We start from the raw sequence: 22,919 nt of genomic DNA on the forward strand, positions 1-22,919 counted from the left end.
TCCTGAGGTAGTCTATGCCAAGGATGCACGGAGCCTCTGGGCCAGTCACAATGGGGTGCTTCTGCCACTCATTGCCAGTTAGGCTCACTTCGGCCTCCAATACAGTTAGCTCTTGAGATCCCCCTGTCACTCCAGCAATGCTGATGGGTTCTGCCCCTGTATAGTTTGATGGCATTAAGGTGCACTGTGCGCCGGTGTCCACTAAAGCTTTATACTCCTGTGGGTCGGACGTGCCAGGCCATCGGATCCACACAGTCCAGTAAGCCCGGTTATCCCTTTCCTCCACCCGGCTGGAGGCAGGGCCCCTCTAGTCCTGATCATGGCAGTCACAACTCACTTCCTGTAAATGTGAATCAGGAGTCCCTCTATTACACTTAGAAATAAAATCTGCGCTTCTACTCCTCTGTCTGGGGACTTGCTCGCTGGACACTGGAGCAGCAGCTTTCCTGGAAGAGCCTCCCTGAGTGACTGTTCTTCCTTGCAGTTCATGTACTCGTGCCTGTAGGGTCGAAGTAGGCTTGCCATCCCACCTCATCATGTCCTCTCCGTGGTCACGCAGGTAGAACCATAGGGTGGCCCGTGGTGTGTATCTCCTTCTTTGAGCCAAAGGACGCTTATTCCTAACAGCTGAGACACTACTCTGTAGAGGTGGGGAGTAGGACAGATCTTCTTTGAGTTCCTGGACCTCTTGGGGTAGTTTCTCCACAGCAGAGACAAGCGAGGAAGAGATATTTGTGTCATAATCCCGGAGTCTATCTATCACCTCTGCCACCGTTGGTGTCTTGTCATCTTTCCAGGACATCACTGCCAATGAGTTTGCATGCGAAGATGGTGCGCTCCGTACAAACTTCCGCCACATGGGTCGTGTGCACTCGGCTTCATCTGGATCTTTGGATGACCGTTGATCATCCAGGTCACCATAAATCACCTCAAACACAGCTAACTCCCTTAGATACTGGATGCCTTTCTCCATAGTTGTCCATTTTCCTGGGCGATATGTAACATCTTCTTTAAAGGGATACCTTTCCTTCACTCCAGACAGGAGTCGCCTCCAGAGGCTGAGGGCTTGTGGTTTTTTTCCAATTGCTTTGTCAACGCCCCCTTCCCCAGAAAGGGATCCCAATTGTTTGGCTTCTTTTCCCTCCAGTTCCAGGCTACTGGCCCCATTATCCCAGCATCGGAGCAGCCAGGTGACAATGTGCTCACCTGAACGACGGCTATAATCTTTTCGCATATCTCGCAACTCGCTTAAGGACAGGGATCGGGTGGTCTCTATTTCATTTACTACTTCTCCCTCCTCTCCCCGCAATGGCCCTGGTTCTTCATCATCCCGTTCTAAACGAGTTGATGTCCGCTTCCAATATTTCGTCTTGTGTATGGGGGCAACTGATACTGGTACGGGTTTATTTTCTGAACTAGCTCTGGTACTTGTTGTGGGGGTTTGAGTGGCTGCAGTGCCTGTCCTCAGGGCTGGATTGTCTACAGTGCCAGTCACTTTGCATTTCAATCCAGAGACATTCTCTTCCCCCTGGGGGCACTGAATACTGTTGAGCAGGGCTCGGTATGCATGGGCCAGACCCCAGCACGTTGCAGTTATCTGTGTCTCTCTGGAGTTCCCAGCGTAACAACATACTTTCTCCAAATATTCTACTAGTTTTTTAGGATTCTGCACTTGTTCGGGGGTGAAACTCCAAAACACTGGGGGTGCCCACTGCCCTAGGTATTTGCCCATGCTATCCCACATGCCCTGCCACTCGTAACTATCAAGCCTCGGGGCAGATTTCTGGGTGATATTCTTAAGTTGCTTAGTCAAAACCAAAACTACATGCCCAAAAACTAACAATAAGTGCACCTTAACCACCCAAGGATGTTCAAGATACAAAGACGTTGTTGTAACAAAGGCACAGACATCATAGAACAAAGTTGCAAAGGTATTATTCTGTATTTCCTCCATATAAAATCTCTCAGAGGAGGAGGTATAATTGCTAATTGCCTCAACAAGGTGGTATCCGAAGTACAGTAACGGTTTCAGCAAAAACCCCAAATACCAGATAAAGCTGAAAACGAGTGTTTGTATAACAAATCTTGTAGGCAAAACATTACTAATCACAGCAGAACACAGCAGACTCAACAAACCAACACCGATTTTTAACACCAACTGCAAAAAGGACAACACGGTGCTGGGACCAGCAGCTGTTGTTATCTCCAACCCTTGAGCCTCACGTTGGGCGCCAAAAAGGCTGTTGTGGTTTAGCGGCAGCTCAGCCCCACACAGCCGCTCGCTCACTCCCCCACCGGTAGATGGGGGAGAGAATCAGAAGGGCAACGCTTGTGGGTTGGGATAAGAACAGTTTAATAATGAAAATTAAAAGAAACAACAGTAGAAATGCAATGTAAAGGAGAACAACGAGAGGCGCAAAGCCCCGGGGGAGGGGGGAAGGGAGGGGAGAGGGGGAACGAACCGCCGGAACAAACCGCACGCGCCGCAGCCGCTCGCCGCCCGCCGACCCGACGCCGCGCCGCCTCCCCGCTGCCACTGCCCGCCCTCAATATATTGGACATGGTGTCACATGGTATGGAATGAACCTGCCATTGGCCAGTCGGGGTCAGCCGTCCCCACCATGGCCTTGCCCCTCCCAGCCCCCCCCGCCACGCCACACGGCAGAGCACGGGAAGCTGGAAAGGTAGCCGATCCCCACAGTGAGGAGAATTAACCCCTTCTCAGCCAAAACCAGCACACAGGTGCACAAGAAACTGGGAGGGGACACGTCCAGGACAGCTGACCCAAACAGACCAATGGGATTTTCCATACCTTGTGATGTCATGCTCAGTATATAAAGCTGGGGAAAGAAGAAGGGGGGGAGACATTCAAAGTGATGGCGTTTGTCTTCCCAAGTAACCATTACGCTTGATGGAGGCCTGTTTTCCTGGAGATGGCTGAACACCTGCCTGCCCATGGGACGTAGCGAATGAATGAATTGTTTTGCTTTGCTTCCGCGCGCAGCTTTTGCTTTACCTATTAAACTGTCTTTATCTCAACCCATGAGCTACCTCACTTTTACTCTTCCGATTCTCTCCCCCATCCCACCAGGGGGCAGAGAGCGAAGGGCTGCTTGGTTGCTGACTGGGACTAGACCACAACAAATTACTACATCAGTGGACAAGGGAAGAGCTGTGGATGTCATCTAGCTGGACTTATGTAAGGCCTTTGACACCATCCCTGACAGCATCCTTCTCTTTAAACTGGGGAGATATGGATTTCATGGGTGGAGTCTTTGGTGGATAAGGAATTGGTTGCATGGTCTCATCCAGAGCGTAGTGGTCAATGGCTTAATGTCCAGATGGAGACTGGTGACTCATGGTGTCCCTCAAGGGTCTGTACTGGGACCAGTACTCTTTAATATCTTCATCAATGACATAGACAGTGGGATCGAGTGGACCATCAGCAAGTTTGCAGATGACACTGTGCTGAGTGGTGCAGCTGACACACCAGAAGGACTGGCTGTCATCCAGAGAGACCTGGACAAGCTGGAGAGGTGGGCCTGTTGGAGCGGGTCCAGAGGAGGGCCACAAAAATTATCAAAGGGCTGGAGCACCTCTCCTATTAGGACAGGCTGAGAGTGTTGGGGTTGCTCAGCCTGGAGAAGAGAAGGCTGCGGGGAAACATTATTGCAGCCTTCCAGTACTTAAAGGGGGACTATAGGAAAGATGGGGACAACCTCTTTAACAAGGCCTATTGTGACAGAACAAGGGGTAATGGTTTTAAACTAAAGGAGGGTAGATTTAGACTGGATATAAGGAAAATTTTTTTTTACAATGAGGGTGGTGAAGCACTGGAAGAGGTTTCCCAGAGAGGTGGTACATGCCCCATCCCTAGAAACATTCAAGGTTAGGTTTGGTAGGTCTCTGAGCAGCCTGATGTAGTTGAAGATGTCCCTGCTCACTACATGGGCGTTGGACTAGACGACCTCTAAGGTTCCTTTCTAACCTAAATCATTCTATGTTTCTATGATTCTATATTTCTAAAGAACAACCCCACTATCATTTAATTTATAGTTTTTTACAAGGGATCTTTGTCTTCAGGAAAAGTGGTCTCCCAGTCTCCTTGGACAATATTTCAGGACACAGTGAAAACTCATCTTAGTATTTATATATCTCAAGAAAACAGAAATAATATGCCACCCAGATCTTATATTCCAGCTGACACCACCAGTAATGATTATTTGATGCCTTCAGTGTATAAATTGCCTATTTAGAAGTGATTTGATGCAGTCCAAGCTGCTAAAATGAACTTTAGTCATCCAAAGGAAGAAGTTTTTTAAAATATCCTTAAGTGAGATTCTGGGGGAAAAATGATATTAAATTGGCAAGAAGAATGAATGTCTGTGGGGTGACAATTCAATGTCTCTACTGTAGGTGTCAGATAGCTATATGTAGTCACCACATTAAAAAGTTGAATCTCTTCCACTAAATTGCTTCAAAAAGACCATGAAATTCTTTGGGTTGCATAAGATATACACCAGACACTGAGTATGTTAAAAGAGCAAATATACCAGGCATGAAGGGAATGGTGATAAAAATGCAATTGAGGTGTAAATGAAGTGGTTGGGTCCTTCATCTAAAGGATGTTATAGTAAAATTCTCACTTCTAAAAAAAACCACTTCAGCAGCTAACACACACACACACAAAACCCAAACCAAACCAAACTATCTATTGACAACTGGGAGCACAAAACAAAAGCTTCAGTTAATTTATGTTGATTTGCACACATTTGAAATTACCTGTAATCTATTTAGCTGAAGTAAAGTCCAAAGGGGTATGTGAAAAGGAAAAGTAGTTACATAGTTGTCTTGCATATGGAACTTATCTTGTCTGTGGAAAACCATTCCTTTCAGCAAGGAATTATACATTCCTGAAGTTTTGCAATTAATACAAACAAATAGTTTAATTATAGACTGCTGCCATTGGCAATGCGAATAACAGTGGTTATATGCCTTGCAGGATTTAAGCAACTTGTCAGACACAGTCAAAAATATAGATCTCTTTTTAAAAACCGCTGAGGATTTACCTAAGCTATTTAACATTCTTTTCAAGTCTGAAAGGTACCAAAGACTTTCAGGGTATCTGAAATCACTTAAAATAGAAATTTAATGGCTATCAAACATAATAGAAACTAACAGGACATCTCAGAAAGTCAAAAAAAAAGAGTGAAAACTAGAAGTCTGTTTTAAAAGATACTTCTGAGACTTTTCTGTAACAAAAAAAAAAAAAAAATAAAGGCAGTATGTCTACACAACTAGAGGGAAAAAAAACCCCGAACAATTCTGTTACTTGTATATAAACAAATTTAATATCTGTAAGTTAAGGACAACAAACTTATTTCATGAGCTAAGGATGTTACAGAAATCTATGCTGAGAAAATTAAAAGATTAATGCAGCTGATGTTGAAAATGGCTGAAACCTAAAAGAGGTGTGCTAGTTATTACAAGAGAATAACATAAAATGACACTACATTAAGCAAGCAACTACTCTCTGATAGCATCTCAGTTTAAGAAGGCAACACTCAACAGAACTTTCCATGCAGTACTTTTATTAGTCTCCCTCCTAAGTTCATTCTTTTCAGCAAGCAAAAAAAAAGAATCCCCAAAATATACTTCAGACCCTTATTATCAGTGTGAAATGACATTTTCTCAAGGACTAACTAATAATCTAAAAGATGGTTTATTACTTTTTTTATACAATTATTTCATGGATATTGAAATCTTTTAATGATTTATTAAAAGATTCTCGTACACATTTAGATTTCATATTCCAGGAGAGGAGGACTGGGTAAACAGAGAGACATTAGAGTAAGATGGGTTCTTGCATATCAACTTGAAATACCTGAGTTAAAAGTTTCCTTGAGTTTTATAAGGTTTAGCAGAGCACTCATTTTGATCAGAAACTCTTCTCCTGCTTCCTAAATGCTTATAAAGATCTCTGATAAATTTCACAAATTTCACTATGTTCCCCTTAAAATTCATTTACCGAACTATATTGGGACACAATTGTATACTGATTTTTACAATAATATGTTTAGTTTTAACTTACCTGGAGAAGAATGAACACATTAAGGAAGATTAACTCTTACAATGAGATGGCTACTAGAAACCCTTTATGGAGAGCAAGACAGAAGCAATTGTAACTGAAATAAGAAATGCAAGGTATTTGGTTTCTTTTGTCATGGTTCTTTGTTCTTTCTAGGTAAAGTTATAATTATTTTTAAGTCTGTCTTTTGGTATCTATTGACATCCATCTGGCAAAGGACTTCATATGGCAAAAGCTCATAGGTGAGATTCCCTTCTGAAGCAGCAGGAAGGTCATAAATTTGGGACATCTCAAATGTAACCTAAACTCTGGTTTTGGGCGATTAATTGAGCCCAGGAAGTCTGGTCAAAGCGACAAGGGTGAGCAGAGCTATCCATATTACCTATTCTACACTTTGGGAGGAGACAATTTTTTTCTTAACTGCTATCTAATAGACATGCTGTATGAGACAGATTGTGGCCTGAGGGGAGCCAAATGTACCTGTTCCAGCAGTTCCTGTAATTGCCAGGTTATGAGTAGTTCAGAGGTTTCTTACTCTTTTCTCTTGGACCTATTTTGCTTTATATGAAATACATAAAAGCTCACCCAACTAAGAGAGTAGGTAAGAAAAGTATTAATTATTATGGTTAGGAGCAGCCCGGAGTTATGGAGCTCACCTAGGGGGTGGCAAGACTTGGCATCCATGCCTTATGCCTGTCATTAGATGAGCATTTTGACTCATGACTGTTAAATATGTGACATATGAACAGGGCTGTGGAGAGTTGCAATGTAAATCGGGAGGAGGGTTATGGGGAGGTGCCATTGTGTCACTGACCCAGAGTTTATATGCAACTCCAAACAGTAGAAAAGATCACAAACCTTTGTATTCCCAAAGGGAAACCTGTATATGGTAAATTTACTGGGTAAAAGACAGGAATCCAGATTTTCCCTTCTTACTAGATTGGGAAGAGCTTTATTTGCATTTTACCTCTCTCCCTCTCCCTGACATACTTTTCCTACCTTGTGCAAATATGTACTGAACGTTTCACTGTTTCATGTGATTTAAACAAGTTCAACAGTGGAAGATAATGTCATTGTCTCTTGCATTTTCATTTCAGCTTATGTCTTTAATGTGTCCACATAATGGGTTCAAACTAGTTATTTAATGTGATGTTGAAAATACATATAAGTCTGAATGTTTAATTTTTGTACTATATTTACACCTAAACTGTCAATCTATGTTTAAAATTAATTACAAAATAATATTGAGCATTTATCATCCTGTACACTTGTAATCTAAAACCTTTTAATGGTCTGGTCACATTAGAGAAATGGAACCTGGCACATTTTTGGAGGAGTTTATACAACACAAATATATAAAGGCAACCAGAAATAGTTTCGAAATTATTGATTTAAAGCAATGGTTGAACAATTTTTCAGCAAAAATTTGATGGTTTTGTTCATGTATTTATAAAATATTGTTTGCCAGAAACTGTTCAGCTAGCTCCTGAAACAAAATATAACCTCCTCCAGCCTTCCATTTTACCAAGTATTTAAACAAACACTTACTCAGTCTTTCTCATACAAATAGTTTTTATTGCTGTCTTTTCAAGATGCCTTGTAATTTGCATTCCTGAACACATTCAAAAGTTAAAATGAGGGTTTCGGGTAAAATGGGGTAAAATACAGTAACATGATGGGAAAAAATAGTCTACCTAGCTCAGTCCCAGTTCATAACATTTGATTGACTGTTAAGAAACTCAGAAACGTCTGCTCTGGTCATTAGATTTTTCTGAACAAAATCATAGATATTCCCAAGCAAAGCATTGTCAAAGCCATTAGTCAACAATGGTTGCTTGTAGTTAACGCCTAAATACTAAACAAACATTAGAAAAAAAAAGAGTACGTTTTGAAGGTTCTTCAGTAGTATAAATCTACCATATTATGGCATTATAAAACAAATCCATTGTTTAACTTTTCTTCATAATAAAACATGCAGTGTAGATAAAAATATTGCACATATAATATAATATATACAATAAATTTTATAGTTTTACTACTGCCGCCGAAAATTTCTTTTCAATCTATTCTTAGAATCAGCTCAGTTCTGGTATCTAAAACAGTCTCATGAAACATCCCACATATTAAATTCCTCCTGAAGTTAGAGCTGCTAAGAAGTATACTAAAACTTAACAATTCAGTGAAATTTTGTCAACTACAAGTGACAGATGTGGTTGCCAAAAGAAAGTGATATTACTGGTTCTGAAACTATATAATTTGCAGTTTAAAAGGAATACATTTTTTAAAATACTTTAAATATTGGGATTGGAGACAAGGGATAAATAAAATCCTATTGAGATGTTTCATTCCACTTTTCTTTTTGGAAAAACTATGCTGAAGATTACAAAAAATTTCCCAGGGAAAATGTTTTATTTAAAATTATGTATGTAATTTATTTACTTTAATTGAAATCCAACAGAACAATCTAGACTAGAATCCCTCAGAATATGTTTTCTATAAGCTCTGGCTCCTTCCTTAGAGCAATGTTTGGGAAAGCTAACACTTCCTGTTATTACCAATAGTCATAGGGAAAGATAATTTCGCCTAGTTCTGATCAAAGACTGCCCATTGTCTTGTATTCTCTATTCAAACATAATTGTTGCTACCAGCAGTTTACAGTCTTGGCATAAACTTAATGCCTATTGTTAAAGTGCCATTAGAGGGACCTGTAAACCAATAAACTGTTGTTATTTTGTGTTTTCTTACCACTAAGGATACCAAGAATCAAAGTATTAGCCATATCAGTATCTACAACATCCAACAGACAGATGAAGATACAGAAGTAATACCTGGTAACAGATCTGGCATAGAGATTATGTGATATGTCTGTTTTAAGCATGTCTTTTTTTCTTCCTTTACGTTTGATAAAAACATTTCCACTGTTAAATTAGCTTTCTTATTGGCTTTTCCCTTTTCCCCCATGTCCTTATTCATATTCCCCCATGTCCTTATTCATATTCTGCCTTTTTTTTGTGGTGGGGTTCTGTTTTTTTTTTTTTAGAAAAGTAATTATTTCTTTTCTGAATATTTTGATATCAGCCTTTCTGGATAGCAAACCCACATGTACATTCGTTGTTCTCTGTTTACAGATACAGTATGTTATGACAGACTTTCAAACTCAGCTTGAATTCTGCTGTTTCTCCTGATTTAAATATATTCCCTGACTTCTGAAGCATAGCTTTCCTTGCTGAGTAACCTGTTCTTCAAATTTCAGCAGACCCTGTGCTTACTCCTCAGATATCTCCTAAAATAGCTGTTGATTTATTTATTCTGGAGGCCTTCCCATAATCATAGAAAACAGGATTGGAAAAGACCTCCAGATAGCACCCCATTGCCGCAGGATCAGGATCAGCTATGTTTATGTCATTCCTGGTAGATGATTGTTTATCTCCTTCTGTAAAAAAAAAACGTTCAGTGCAAAGTTTTGTTTTCCTCCTTTCCTGGATACAAATTTCAATTATAATTAAGATTCGCATATTAAAAGTGTTGCCTCCCTCCTCCCTCCCAAGGAAGAAAAATGGCACCCCAGCTGCACAGAATTCAGAAAATACATCTAGGAGTACCAAAGCCACCTGCCAAGAAATTATAGAGCTTTACAGAAATAGATATCGATTCTGATCATAAACTCACCACAGCAAATGCCAGTCAAATGGCAAAGATGGATTGGCAATTGCAAGTTCTACAACAGTATTAAGGAAAGCTGACACCCCCTCCACCCCCACCCCTCAAAGTATAAGACAAGTAATTTTTTGTTTAGATAATTTTCACAGGGAAGGCAGGACAGACAGTAAAATTAATTAAATTAAGATTAATATTTATGTAGGTGGTTATTCCTTTTGCTTCAATAGCTCAGGTAAAATTTGGAGAGCAAATACTAGATTGGTAATATCTGAGGTTGCATTTAACCAAACTCTTTCTTTCCTGGCTTTCATATGCTTCAGCTTCAGTATATCTCCAAGGTGTTTTTGAGATATCTGTTCTCAGTTATCTTAGAATTAGTGTTTAACTTCACTGACTTTGTTGACATAATGATTATATTGTCATTATTACATTCCTTATCTCTTATCCTGTCTTGGGTTCTTACCCCATATTAGAGTTAAACATTTCTTGTTATTCAAATGATTTTGCTCCCCTTTGGACTCTGTCAGAGTGGTGGGCATGAGCACTTAAAAACTTTAGCTTGCATAGTTTGTTTAGAGGGTCTGTCCAGCTACTGCCTTCTAATAAGAATTGATTTTAAGACATTTTTGGTGTTTCTTTGCTCTCTATGTTTCTATCAGATTGAAGATCCCATATTTTTGTTCAATCTTTCTATTTTGATGCTGTAAATCTGCTCTAGAGAAGTCATCTGCCCCCTCACCTGTCCCTTTCATGTAGTAGATAGGTAAGCAAGAGTGATTAAGTGATATAAGGTAAAGGTATTTGGCATTTATGTGAAGTTCTCCAAGTGCTTCTCCACTCTTTCAGTACAGAGCTGTGCATTTCAACTTCTTGGAAATGAACACTATTCTGAGACCTGCCACAAGAGTGTCTCTCCATTTCTGTGATATAGTGACAGAAGGGATTGGTCCCTTTCAGGAATTCTTTAAATTCTAGCCAGCACCCTGTTTTTCTAGGTAAAAAAACCCCAAAACTGCTTCATCTGATACAATAATATTAAAGAGCCTTTCAAAACTTCTTTACAATGGTATCAGCAATATTCACTGGTTTTATTATTTACTGACTAGTGCCCTTTGAAATAAAGGCAATATTAACACATCTTCAATAGATTAAAGAATCTTCACTCTTAAAGAAAGTTCTGGATTTTTTCATAGTCTTAATAATGCCATAACTAAGAAGTGTGTGGGGGCTTTTTCTTTTCCTGTGGGTTTTGTTTTTTTTTTGTTACTTCTGCACTTGTCTTAAAAAAGGTATCTTTCGTAGAATTTTCCTCTTCTTGGAATCATCATTACAGCAAATCTTTCTTCCTGTAGTTGTCAATCATCACCAGCTTAACACATATTATACTAATAAATGCTCAGAAGTTCGTTAGTAATTTATTGGTTCTGGATTTGTATTAATAGGTTAGACCTCATACAATTAGATTACTGTAGTACAAAATCATTCTAAGGTTGCACATAAAATATGTTGACATTCTAACCCTGAAACCGTTTACTCTTCATACATGTTTCTGGAACACTGTTGTCCCAAACAATTCCTTGAACTCTATCCTGTGTAGAACATACTGTGTGGTTACATTTTTCCTAACATATCCACTGGAATTGGGACAATTGTCACTGCCTCTTTGATATGTGTCGTGGTTCAACTGGTTTAAGTATCCATTTCAAACATATATTTTTGTCCAGAAGTTACCTTAATAAAAATATTCATAAGCATCTCAGAGGCATAAAAAAGCATTATGAGATAGTCTGCAAATCCTCATACCCTCAGAGATTTTGACTTATCTTAAAAGGCAGGTATGTGCTTCTTCACAATCTTAACATCCTTGAAAGGTAAGAGTATTATTTTGTATTGTCATTTGATTGTGTGATTTTAAACTAGAATTGTCTATTTGTAAAAAGCCAGCTTTGGTAAATATGTATTTTTAATACTACTTCCCTTCCCTTCCCTTCCCTTCCCTTCCCTTCCCTTCCCTTCCCTTCCCTTCCCTTCCCTTCCCTTCCCTTCCCTTCCCTTCCCTTCCCTTCCCTTCCCTTCCCTTCCCTTCCCTTCCCTTCCCTTCCCTCCCCTTCCCTCCCCTCTCCTCTCCTCTCCTCTCCTCTCCTCTCCTCTCCTCTCCTCTCCCTCTCCTCTCCTCTCCTCTCCTCTCCTCTCCTCTCCTCTCCTCTCCTCTCCTCTCCTCTCCTCTCCTCTCCCCTCCTCTCCCCTCCTCTCCCCTCCCCTCCCCTCCCCTCCTCTCCCCTCCCCTCCCCTCCCCTCCCCTCCTCTCCTCTCCTCTCCTCTCCTCTCCCCTCCTCTCCTCTCCTCTCCTCTCCTCTCCTCTCCTCTCCTCTCCTCTCCTCTCCTCTCCTCTCCTCTCCTCTCCTCTCCTCTCCTCTCCTCTCCTCTCCTCTCCTCTCCTCTCCTCTCCTCTCCTCTCCTCTCCTCTCCTCTCCTCTCCTCTCCTCTCCTCTCCTCTTCCTTCACTACTTCACTTTTTTTTTTGTTTTGTCACTCAGCTTTGCTCTGTGTTGCTTTCATCAGCTCTGCTTTCCTCTCTCTGCTTAGCTTTGCTTTCTCCTATTGCAATTTCAGTCTTCTGTTCTGCGGATAAAGAATGGACAATTGTTAAATACAACCCAGTTTGCAAACTTCTTTTTTGTTTTGTTTTGCTATGATGCAAAGATTATTAATTTAATTTTTAAATTGTCTTTAAAAAGTATATATTTCTGCTTTCAAGAACCAGCTAGAACGTACTTCCTCTGGGAGGCACAATCTGCTTCTGAGCATGAAGTTTTGAAGCCAAGACAGTGCAATATTCACTGCATTCCCCCAATACACAAAATAGAACCTGAAGGCAGATTTCTGCTACTTCTTAGAAAATTATATTAAAATATGCTTATTCTCTACCTATTTCTGATCTCCCTAATTTCTTTGGCTACCAATCATTCTTCAAATAAGCAGCTGCTAAGTGAGATTAAAAAAAAAATAAGTAGAAAAAGAAGTTGCAAATGGAGGTGAAAATTATACCCTTTTATGACGCTTCCCTCCGTCCTCACCTGACACTAAGTTCCTGTTGGATATGCATGTACACAAAGAGGTGGATTAGCATGCAAACATAGTTCAAAAGACTGTTTTATGTCTTAACCATCATGACTTCCATGTTGGAGCTTGCATTCAAAAGAAACAAGGCTCTGATTACTGCCAAAACGCTAAAGCTTCACTTTTCTTTTTCAAGGGAGGAAGTTAGTGTAGGTATGGTTACACACAGATGGAAAAAATGTGGAGACAATACCTGCCTGATGATCAGGAAAAGCTTTTCTGATTTTGAAAGAAGTGTTTTTAGAATTAGATAGTCCTTAACATCATCATTTTCTGGTACTGTGATTGAGATGCTGTCAGAGATTCAATTTTTAAAGTGTTTCCATGAAAAATGGAACTAACCATTTAAAAGAAATGATGCTGAAGTGAAGAAATGATGAAACTTTTAAACATAATAAAACCAAATATCCTTTTTTACCCCTCAGGTCTCCAGTTACTTTCCTCAATAAAACTTCAAAATTATAAGCTGTGACCATGTCAAAGTCTTCTCTGAGAAAAAAAAAAACTTGTTTGTCTTGAAGATCTGACTGAAATCACCAACATTTAGTAATCAATTTTCTTGGTTTTATCATCTTATCAATGCTGACACTTTTTGTATTTTATTAACATAAATTTATATCTGTTGTGTATACATTTTTGAGAACATGAGATTTGTGACTTGGTGGTTCTGGAGTTTGTATTCAATATGAACACTGAATGTTCAAATAATGATAATAAAACCAAAAACTGTTATAAAAATGTTTTTATTTCTGTTCAAAAAAAATCATCCCCATTATATGGGGACAGCATATCTTGCAGACTGTAAAGAGTAAAACTGATTGATGTGAACCATGAGGTAACTGACTTCAGTTAGTTAATCTTTGATTCACAGAGTGACAGAATCATTTCATTTGGAAGGAACAGTTTGAGATCATATCCACTTCCCTAGCTTGAGCAGGGTCACCTAGAAGAGGTTGCCCAGGACCATGTTGAGCCAGATTTTGAATATCTTTGAAGATGGAGATTGCAGAACCTCTTTGGGCTGTCTGTGCCAGTGTTCAACCACCCTCACAGTAAAATCTCTTTTCTTATGTTCAGATGTGTTTTAATGTGTCCATTGCCTCTGGTACTGTCAGTACAGAGGCGAGCCTGGCTCCCTCATTGTCGTTCCCACCCATCAGGTATTTATAAATGGCAATGAGACCCTCCTCCATGAGCATCCTCTTCTCCAAACTGAAGAGTCCCAGCACACTCTGCCTTTTTTCATATGAAACATGTTCCAATTCCTTAATCATTTTCATGACCCTGCACTGGACTCATTCGAGTAAGTCTACATCTTCCTTGTAACAGTGAGCCCACAACTGGACATAGTACACCAGTTGATTCCATGTGTCTAACTTGAAGATAAGAAATCTTTTATTTCAAACAGAAATGTTAAAATATATTTTTAGGTAAATACAATATTTCATTATGAAATTATCATGTTCGTTACACTGGCTTGTAACTTTTAACTTAATTTTAAATATTAAATTGAAAATTGTAACTTTCCACGGTAAAATATGCTAAGATCAGCACTGTTGAAAGTAAAATGGTTCTTTTAAAATTCTCATTCTGTTCAAAGTTTTGTGGATCAATGAGGTACTTTGTCTCCAAAAGCTGGTCTCTGAGATTACCTCAAAGTTGATGTAGCTTTTAATCTACGATGACCATTTAGGTATGTCAAAAAGGAAAAGATTATTAGATTTTATTAACAATTGCAACACTAGAAGGCACTCCTATTTTTGGGTTGGGATTATGTTTACTTAACTTTATTAGGTGACAATTATGTTACTTTTAAATATGTAATTTACTTCTCATAATTGAAAGAAAAAAAATTTATGGAGTCAATGAAGCAGATACTTGTAAACTGTTATAGTCAGTTTATCTGCTGGCAATTAAACAGGGGTAATAGCATCCATTTAAAAAGCAACCAGTTTACCTACTATTTATTCAGAGATGAAGGAAAAGAAGACAAAAGTATTATATTTAATGAAATTGCATGAGAACATAAGGTAAGAGGTAAAGTGAGTAATGCAATGGACCACCAGTCAAATTGCTTTACTCCTTAGTACTGCAGAAGTGGACTCTCTTTCCAACACTCGCACACATCCCCTGATATATGTATGATGAAGTAGATTCACAGCAAGATGTACATTGAGTCTGTGATAGTCATCATACTTTCTGGGAAATATTGCAAAAGTCATGGGAACGGCACCTTTTCTGTTTTCTTTGACTAAAGTTTTTAACCATCTTTTCTAAGAGAGAATACCTATGCTTTTATTTTAGAAATTAAAACAAATTGTACTAACTAGATTATAAAGGGCAAGATACCACTATTACTTCATTGTTAACAATAGCAATGGTGATAATTCTGGCCCCCCCCAATTTTAATAATATAGATAATTTTTAAAGGAGGTTAAAATCAACAAATTTCAAAGAAAAAAAATACAGATTTACAGTTAAAGAATTGCCTCAATTCAAGTCTCACTCTCCAAATGAAGCCTGAGATTTAAGGACCATTCATGAAATATGTGTGGGAGCTCTAACACCTTTGAGTTTGTGAGGGTCCCTAGGGAGTACTCTGAATTACACAGGCGCAGTACACTGCCTGGTGTTCCTAGGGCTAGTAAATGTGTTGTCCATAGGTAGCATAGCAGTAAAAGAGATAGGCAAAGATTGTACAGAGTTCTAAACTTCTGGATGTAATTGGTTCCACCTTCTCCAAATTAAGAACTGCCTTTGTATATGTAAAGTTTTCCTTCCTTTTGATTTTCTTGAGGCATTGGAATAGAAAATCCCACAGAATCAGCTATAGCATAAGGAAAAGAATTTATGACTTTTGGGGGGAGGGGAGGAAGAGAGAAAAACAAAAAAAACCTCTTTCCAAAGTAAGAACTATTCAATTTAATTCTTCTCATTAATTCTTCTTATTTGTCTCTTTCCTCCAAAAATTCAACCATTCTTTTTCCCTAGGAATAGTTAAATTTCTTCATGTCATTTCAAGTGTGAATTGTCCCCCATCTCAATCTAAATCCAAAATTGAAGCTCTACTGTGTTTTTTACACTTTATATACTTTAACTAAAAAGAAGGGGTTTTTTTTGTTCTCTAACTAGAACTGCTATACTAAAAAGTAACTGAAGTTAGATGGTAAGGTTACATAAGCCTATAGCAAAATAAAGCAAATAAAAGCAAAATCTTATACGAAATTTAAATAAAATCCTATAACTGAAAGTGGTGTATATATTTTTGGAAATATATTTGGAAATCAAAATGCTCTTATAATTCAATGTCTAATTGGTTGAATTTTGGCATTTTCAATAGTCACTTAACTGCATGGAATCCTTGTAAAACACCTGCCTACAGATATTCACTTGCTTAAAATACTTAAATTTCCTACAAAGCATTATGACTGCATCTGCTCCCACAGTACTCCTGTTAAAAGTTTTGACAGTTTGGAAATCACTTGTCAAATTACCCCACAGCAATTTCAGGTATGGAGGAAAGTCTTTCTCTGAAGTATAACTTCATAAAAGAGTGGTGTTACAGCTGATAATCTGCTACCCAAGGAAAGATTTGTTCTTATTTGTTTTCTTCCAAAAGAAATGCTAAAGTTCAAACTTGAACTTGTATGAAGTTTTTCTCCCAGAAGGCTTTGGATTCTGCTTCAATGACTAAAATAACTTCTTGTATAACTCTAGTGGAGTTTTTTCCCCCTCGTTGGTGTAAAATTTGTTGGGCTGTGAACAGCCAGGGTGGTTAGTGGGAGGTGTGTGTGTCAGTTTTAATATGGAGTAAATATGTTACAAAGATGAAAATAATTTAAGGGAAAGACACAGATGTTGAATGTCTTTGAGTGTCATGATGTGTGTCCTTAAGAAACAGTTAAATCCAAAATGATCCTAGGTGATCGTATTTCAGCACAAGCCTTCCTACAGATTAATATTTTGTATTGGGTTTATGCATCAAGGTTTTGGTATCAGGGGGGCTGCAGGGGTGGCTTCTGTGAGAAGACCCCAGAAGTTGCTGCCATGCCATACAGAGCCAGTTCCACCAGGCTCCAAGATGGACTCACTGCTGGCCAAAGCTGAGGCCATGAGCAATGTTGGTATTGCCTCTGTGCTAACATATTTAAGAGGGGGTAAAAACCACTTCACAACAGCACCTGGGAAAGAGGAGTGAAAATATATGTAAGAAACAACCATGCAGACACCAAGGTCAGTGGAAAAGGAAAGGGAGGAGATGATCCTGGCACTGGAACAAAGATTCTCCTGCAGCCCGTGGTGAAGACCATGGTGATGCAGGTTGTCCCCCTGCAGCCCATGGAGGTCCATGGTGGAGCAGATATGCATCCTGTAGACCATGGAGGCTCCCATGCTGGAACAGGCAGAGGTGCCCCCGAAGGAAGTTGTGACCCAGTGGAAAGCCCACACAGGAGCAGGTTTTCTGGCAGGACCTGTGACCCCATGGGGGACCCACACTGAAGAAAGTGAAGAAGGACTGTATCCCATGAGAGGGATGCCATGCTGGAGCAGGGGAAGAGTGTGAGGAGGAAGGAGAAGCAGAAACAAAATGTTATGAACTGATCACAACCTCCATTCCCCATATCCCTGTGCTGCTTGAAGGGGAGAATGTAAGAGAAGTCAGGAGTGAAATTGACCTTGGGAAGAAGGGACAACTGGGGGAAAGGTTAGATTTGTTCTTATTTCTCACTACCATACTCTTTTTAATTGGTAATAAATTAAATTAATTTTCTCATGTTGCATCTGTTTTGCGTATGACAGTCATTGCTAAGTGGTCTCTCTGTCCTCATCTCGGAACTTTTTCGTCATATTTTCTCCCCTGTTCTGTTGAAGAGTGGGAGTGATAGAGCAGCTTGATGGGCACATAGCAGCCAAGGTCAACCCACCACATATTGTCACATATAGGAGTGAAAGGCAAAGATCTGTTTCCACCAGGGAAGCTCCAAAGAGCTATTCAAGACAGACAGTAAAAAATTACAGTAACTAGCTGAAGATCATGAAATCCAAACAGTTGTTTACAAGATGGTTTGCTATCTTGTGAAAGGCACAACTGAGGGTCTAGAAAAAGGGATAATGAATACATTTATCTTTCAAAAAGGAGTTAACAATTATGCAAACCATAGATTTAATTTTAAATGTCAAACATATGTAGAAGAACATTTGAGATCTGAAGCATTGAAGGTAAAATCTTTCCAAACAACACAGGCAAGGCTGTGTTAAAATGTTCTTGGTTTTGGAATTTATCCATGATATGTCATTTCCAAAATGAGAGGAGAAAAAAAAGAAAAAAATGAAAAAAGAGTTAATGGTGAAGAAACCAACTCTATATTTTTATGCTCATTACAACTTATGAACTGTGAGGTTCTTGCATTCATAATATGTATTAGGATAAGTATTAGAAAAAAATGTGTGGTTTAAATTTGTGTTTGCATGTGGAGTCAGTTTTGCAGTTCAAGTAAGACTGAGATATTTAATATTTTCACATCTTTAAACCAAACTATATTAAGTCTAATTAATACCTTTCACAGAATTAATATATCACTTTGGTTAATTCACAATGAATTTACACAATGAGTAATTTTTGAAAACAATACCCTGAGTTCATTCCTTCATGAAAAACAGTGGAAATTAATACATATAAAATTTATGGTTAACTTAAAGAAAGAATGGCAAATAGGAGTGCAGGTTTCTTCCAGCAGATCAAGGAGAGTTTCATTAGTTTCATTCATAGATACATGCAGTCTACCAGGCTGAAAGCTGACACTGATTACAGCTGAGAATGAGCACATCACAAATAAAACTCTTAATATATACATGCATTTCAGAACCTTTGTAAAATATGCACTCATTAGTTGCATGTCCAGGGGATTATCTATTGGTGTTTATATCTTCCATCCACACAGTATCATTCTCTTTTGGCTAAACCGAAGTAAATCAGAAGGAGCTCTGCTGAAGTTAGCTGGGGGTACAACACCTTTGTACCTGGGTATGTGAGGAAAGAATCAAGTCTAGGATTTGATGCGAAGTATCTTGGTAGGCAGAATGGCTTGATACTTTCACATAGAGGTAATACCCCTAACAAGAATTCTGATGTACTCTTAAATTTGTTACAACGACTACGACTTTTTCTGAATAATAAAAATAAAGAAAGATCAGTAAGTTAGATTTCCATCTCACATTTGGTTTAATGTTGATAAAAGTAATGCACAGGGAAACGCTTTTGAACAAACCAACTTTCATTGTGCTGGAATTTGTGGCTTTGCATTGCCTTTTTGACACAGAAGTTGAGCAAGTTGTTATTAAAACCTTTTACCACATTATGTTCCTATGTATTCCAGGGAATGGATATTCTGGGAAACTGCTGGTGATTGGACTTTATGATGCTTTGTCTACTGGAATAGCTAATAAATTAAGCTTGTTTCATAATGTCCAGAAGTGAAAAGCTTGTGGAGTTCCATTAGTATAAAACTAGAATATCACAATATTGAATTATGTCTAAGGTTTCATTTCCTTACTTTTTTTTAACAGCTTGATAGTTTGGCTTTGATTCTAACATATCTTCATGTGATTGATGTTTTAGAGAAAAAGAGTACTGAGGTAATAGGGCCTGCAACAACTGTTGCTTTCTCAATGAATTTATTTTTTTTCTGTTGAAACAGCTATTTATGATTATATGAATTGTATTTAATCATGGAGTTCAGCTGTCTTACCCCAGAAAAGAAGAATATCTGGTAATCTGATTTTCATTCATTTTTGTAAACTTATATGAAAGAATGAAAATGTGAACTAAGAGAAGAACCAAACAGATTGAAAAGCAGACAAAGAAGGAACTATGGACAAATCTTAGTATTCAGATAAAACTAGCAAAACCCTGACTATTTTCCAGCTTCTTTGAGATAAAACTGAAGCCTGTCATCCAGGAAAAGCACAGTCATACAGCATTTCATTGCCTTGCCTGTCTCCTGCATATTCATATACTTATTCTAATTCCCTTTTGTTGTGATTTAGCCCCAGTCAGCAACTAAGCACAAAGCAGCGCTCGCTCACTTCCCCCACCCCTGTGGGAAGGGGGAGACAATCAGAAAAGCAAAAGCAAGGACACCCATGGGTTGAGATAAGAACAGTTTAATAATTAAAATAAAATAGTAATAGTAATAATGATAATGGTAATAATAATGAACATAATAATAATAACAATAATATACTAAAAATGAAAAAAAAGGACAGAGAGAAATGAAGCCCAGGAAAAGAAAAAAAAAAAATGTCACAAGTGATGCAACTGCTCACCACCTGCTGACTGACACTGCCGGCCCCGATGCTGCGATTGCTGCTTCCCCCAGCCAACTCCCCCCCATTAATATACTGACCATGACGTCATATGATATGGAATATCCCTTTGGCCAGTCTGGATCCGCTGTCTTAGCTGTGCCCCCTCCCCTCCCGGCTTCTTGTGCACCTGGCAGAGCACGGGAAGCTGTAAAACTCCTTGACTAGTACAAGTGCTACCCAGCAACAACTAAAACATCAGTGTGTTATCAACATTGTTTTCATACTAAGTCCAAAGCACAACACTATGCCAGCTGCAGTGAAGATAAATTAACTTTATCCCAGCTAAAACCATGACACCTTTTAAAGTATTTGTAGGTTTTTCCAAAACTCGCTTTTTTTCTGAAAGTCACTTTATTTTCTATTAATTTTCTGAATTTAGTAGCCTAGTACTTAAATGGGAGAAACTTCCAGTAATGGTTGCATAGGAAAAAATATTTCATGTTTCAGAGATCTTACAAGGCATAAGTTACACTGTGATTTTCCATCTTTTGAAAAGATACTGTCTCTTGTATTATGCAAGAGGAGCCCAAAAGATATAATACATAGGAAAGTGGTGAGTTGTTTTGATTTTATTTTATTTTTGTTTGTCAGTGAATTGTGTACATGTGGCATGATTCAGAAGTTGGTCTTGTTCCTGTCCCAACATCCCAACAGTGATATACAACAGAACAGGTCTGGATTTTATTGTAAGGTAATTTAAGCATATATTTAGTGATTCTGATAATCATTAAAAACACTTATATTGGGGTTATGTAACAAGGTTTTGGTATCAGGGAGGGATGCAGAGGTGGATTCTGTGAGATGACACCAGGAGCTGCCCCCATGTTGGACAGAGCCAGTTCCAGCAGGCTTTAAAACAGAACCACTGTTGGCCAAAACTAAACCCATCAGCATATCTGTGATAACATATTTAGGAAAGGGTAAACAACTGTGCAGCAGCTGTGAGAGAGAAGCAAAGAAATGGGAACAGCTCTGCAGGCACCAAGGTCAGTGAAAGAGGAGGGAGAGATGGTGTTCCAGGTGCCAGAGCAAACATTTCCATGTAGCCCATGGAGGACCACATCAGAGCAGATATCTACTCTGCAGCCTCTGGAGGACCCCACACCAAAGCAGGTGAATATGCCCTGAAGGAAGCTGCAGCCCATGAAGAGCCCACGCTGCAGCAGGCTACTGGCAGGAGCCTTGGCCTGTGGAGAGGAGCCCATGCAGGAGATGGTTTTCTGTCAGGAACTACAGCTTGTGGGGAACTCATACTGGAGCAGTCTGTTTTTCAAGGACTGTACCCCATGGAAAGGTGCCATGCTGGAGCAGTTCTTGGAGATGTCCAGCACATGGGAAGGATCCACGTTGGAGCAGTTTGTGAAAGATGTAATCTGTGGGAGGGACCCTGTGCTGGAGCAGGGGAAAAGTGAGGAAGAGGAAGGAGCACCAGAGACAAAATATTATGAACTGACTGCAGCCTCCATGCCTCGTTCCCCTGCACTGCTCCAGACAGGAAGGAGATAGAAGAGTTAACAATAAAGGAGTGAGGTTGACCCTGGAAAGAAGGGGAGGGCTGGGGGAAAGACGTTTTTATTTTTATCTTTGTTTCTCACTACACTACTCTATTTTTAATTGGCAATAAATTAAGTTCATTTTCCTCCAGTCAAGTCTTTTTTGCCTCTGATGGCAATTGGTGAGTGATCTAGATTTACCTGTGAGCCTTTTCACCTTATTTTCTCCCCCTGTCCTGATGAGAAGGGGGAGTGAGAGAGTGGCTTGGTGGGCATCTGGCAGCCAGCCAAAGGTAACCCACCACAGTGCTGTACGTCTGTATTCTTCAGAAATGACATAGGTCAAAATTATTATTGTGCCCCAGCCTAAGTCTTCATATCAATTTCCCTGCCCTAATGGGGTGTGAAAATCAGAAAAGAACACATTGTGAGATAGTTTTAATGAATTAAAAGCATGTTTACTTAATAATTTTGAGGGTTGATATTAGGCAGTTAATTAAAGATTCATCTATACACGTTCATTTACCGAAACTGCATTTACCATAGTACGATTTAAATCCTTTCAGTGTGTTACCACAGGATATGCAGTTAGATTCTTTTTTTTTAATACTAAATAGCTTCTTGAATAGTGTGCAACTTTTAATCTATGAACTTTCTTAGGAAGATACCTAAATATTAAAGGCTTTTTTTTTCTTTTAAAATTTTACTTAAAAAAAAGAAAGTGGGAAAAAACACTCTCCCTCTTATTAGTAATCTAAAGTAATAATTTGTTCTTTCTAACACTGTTTTACTATTACAGTTACGTCAATAATAAAGTATAATGTTTAATCTGTTAACATTCTAATTTGAAAACAGTGTAATTCTTAAGCTTTGTTACATTTCTTATTGTGGTGAATTTTAACTACTGTCAAATCCATCTAGTTATTGCTTCACTGCAAGCTACGTCTTTGAAGTAATTTTGACTCTGACTTATGAAAAGAACCCAGACTTCATCTATATCTTCAAACTTTGCTTGTTAAAGAAAGTTAACACCAAAATAAGTCTGCACATTTTTTTTTAAATCAATAATGTTATTCTTTATAGAGCTGAAATATGATAAAACAATTCGATGTAGTGAATATCATTAGGCATTTGCAATAGCATCATCTGAAAATGCAAACTAATTCTGTGGTAGAATATAAATTTAAAAA

Source organism: Phalacrocorax aristotelis, chromosome 3 (genome assembly GCF_949628215.1).
Source record: "Phalacrocorax aristotelis chromosome 3, bGulAri2.1, whole genome shotgun sequence".
NCBI classification, from domain to species: Eukaryota; Metazoa; Chordata; class Aves; order Suliformes; family Phalacrocoracidae; genus Phalacrocorax; species Phalacrocorax aristotelis.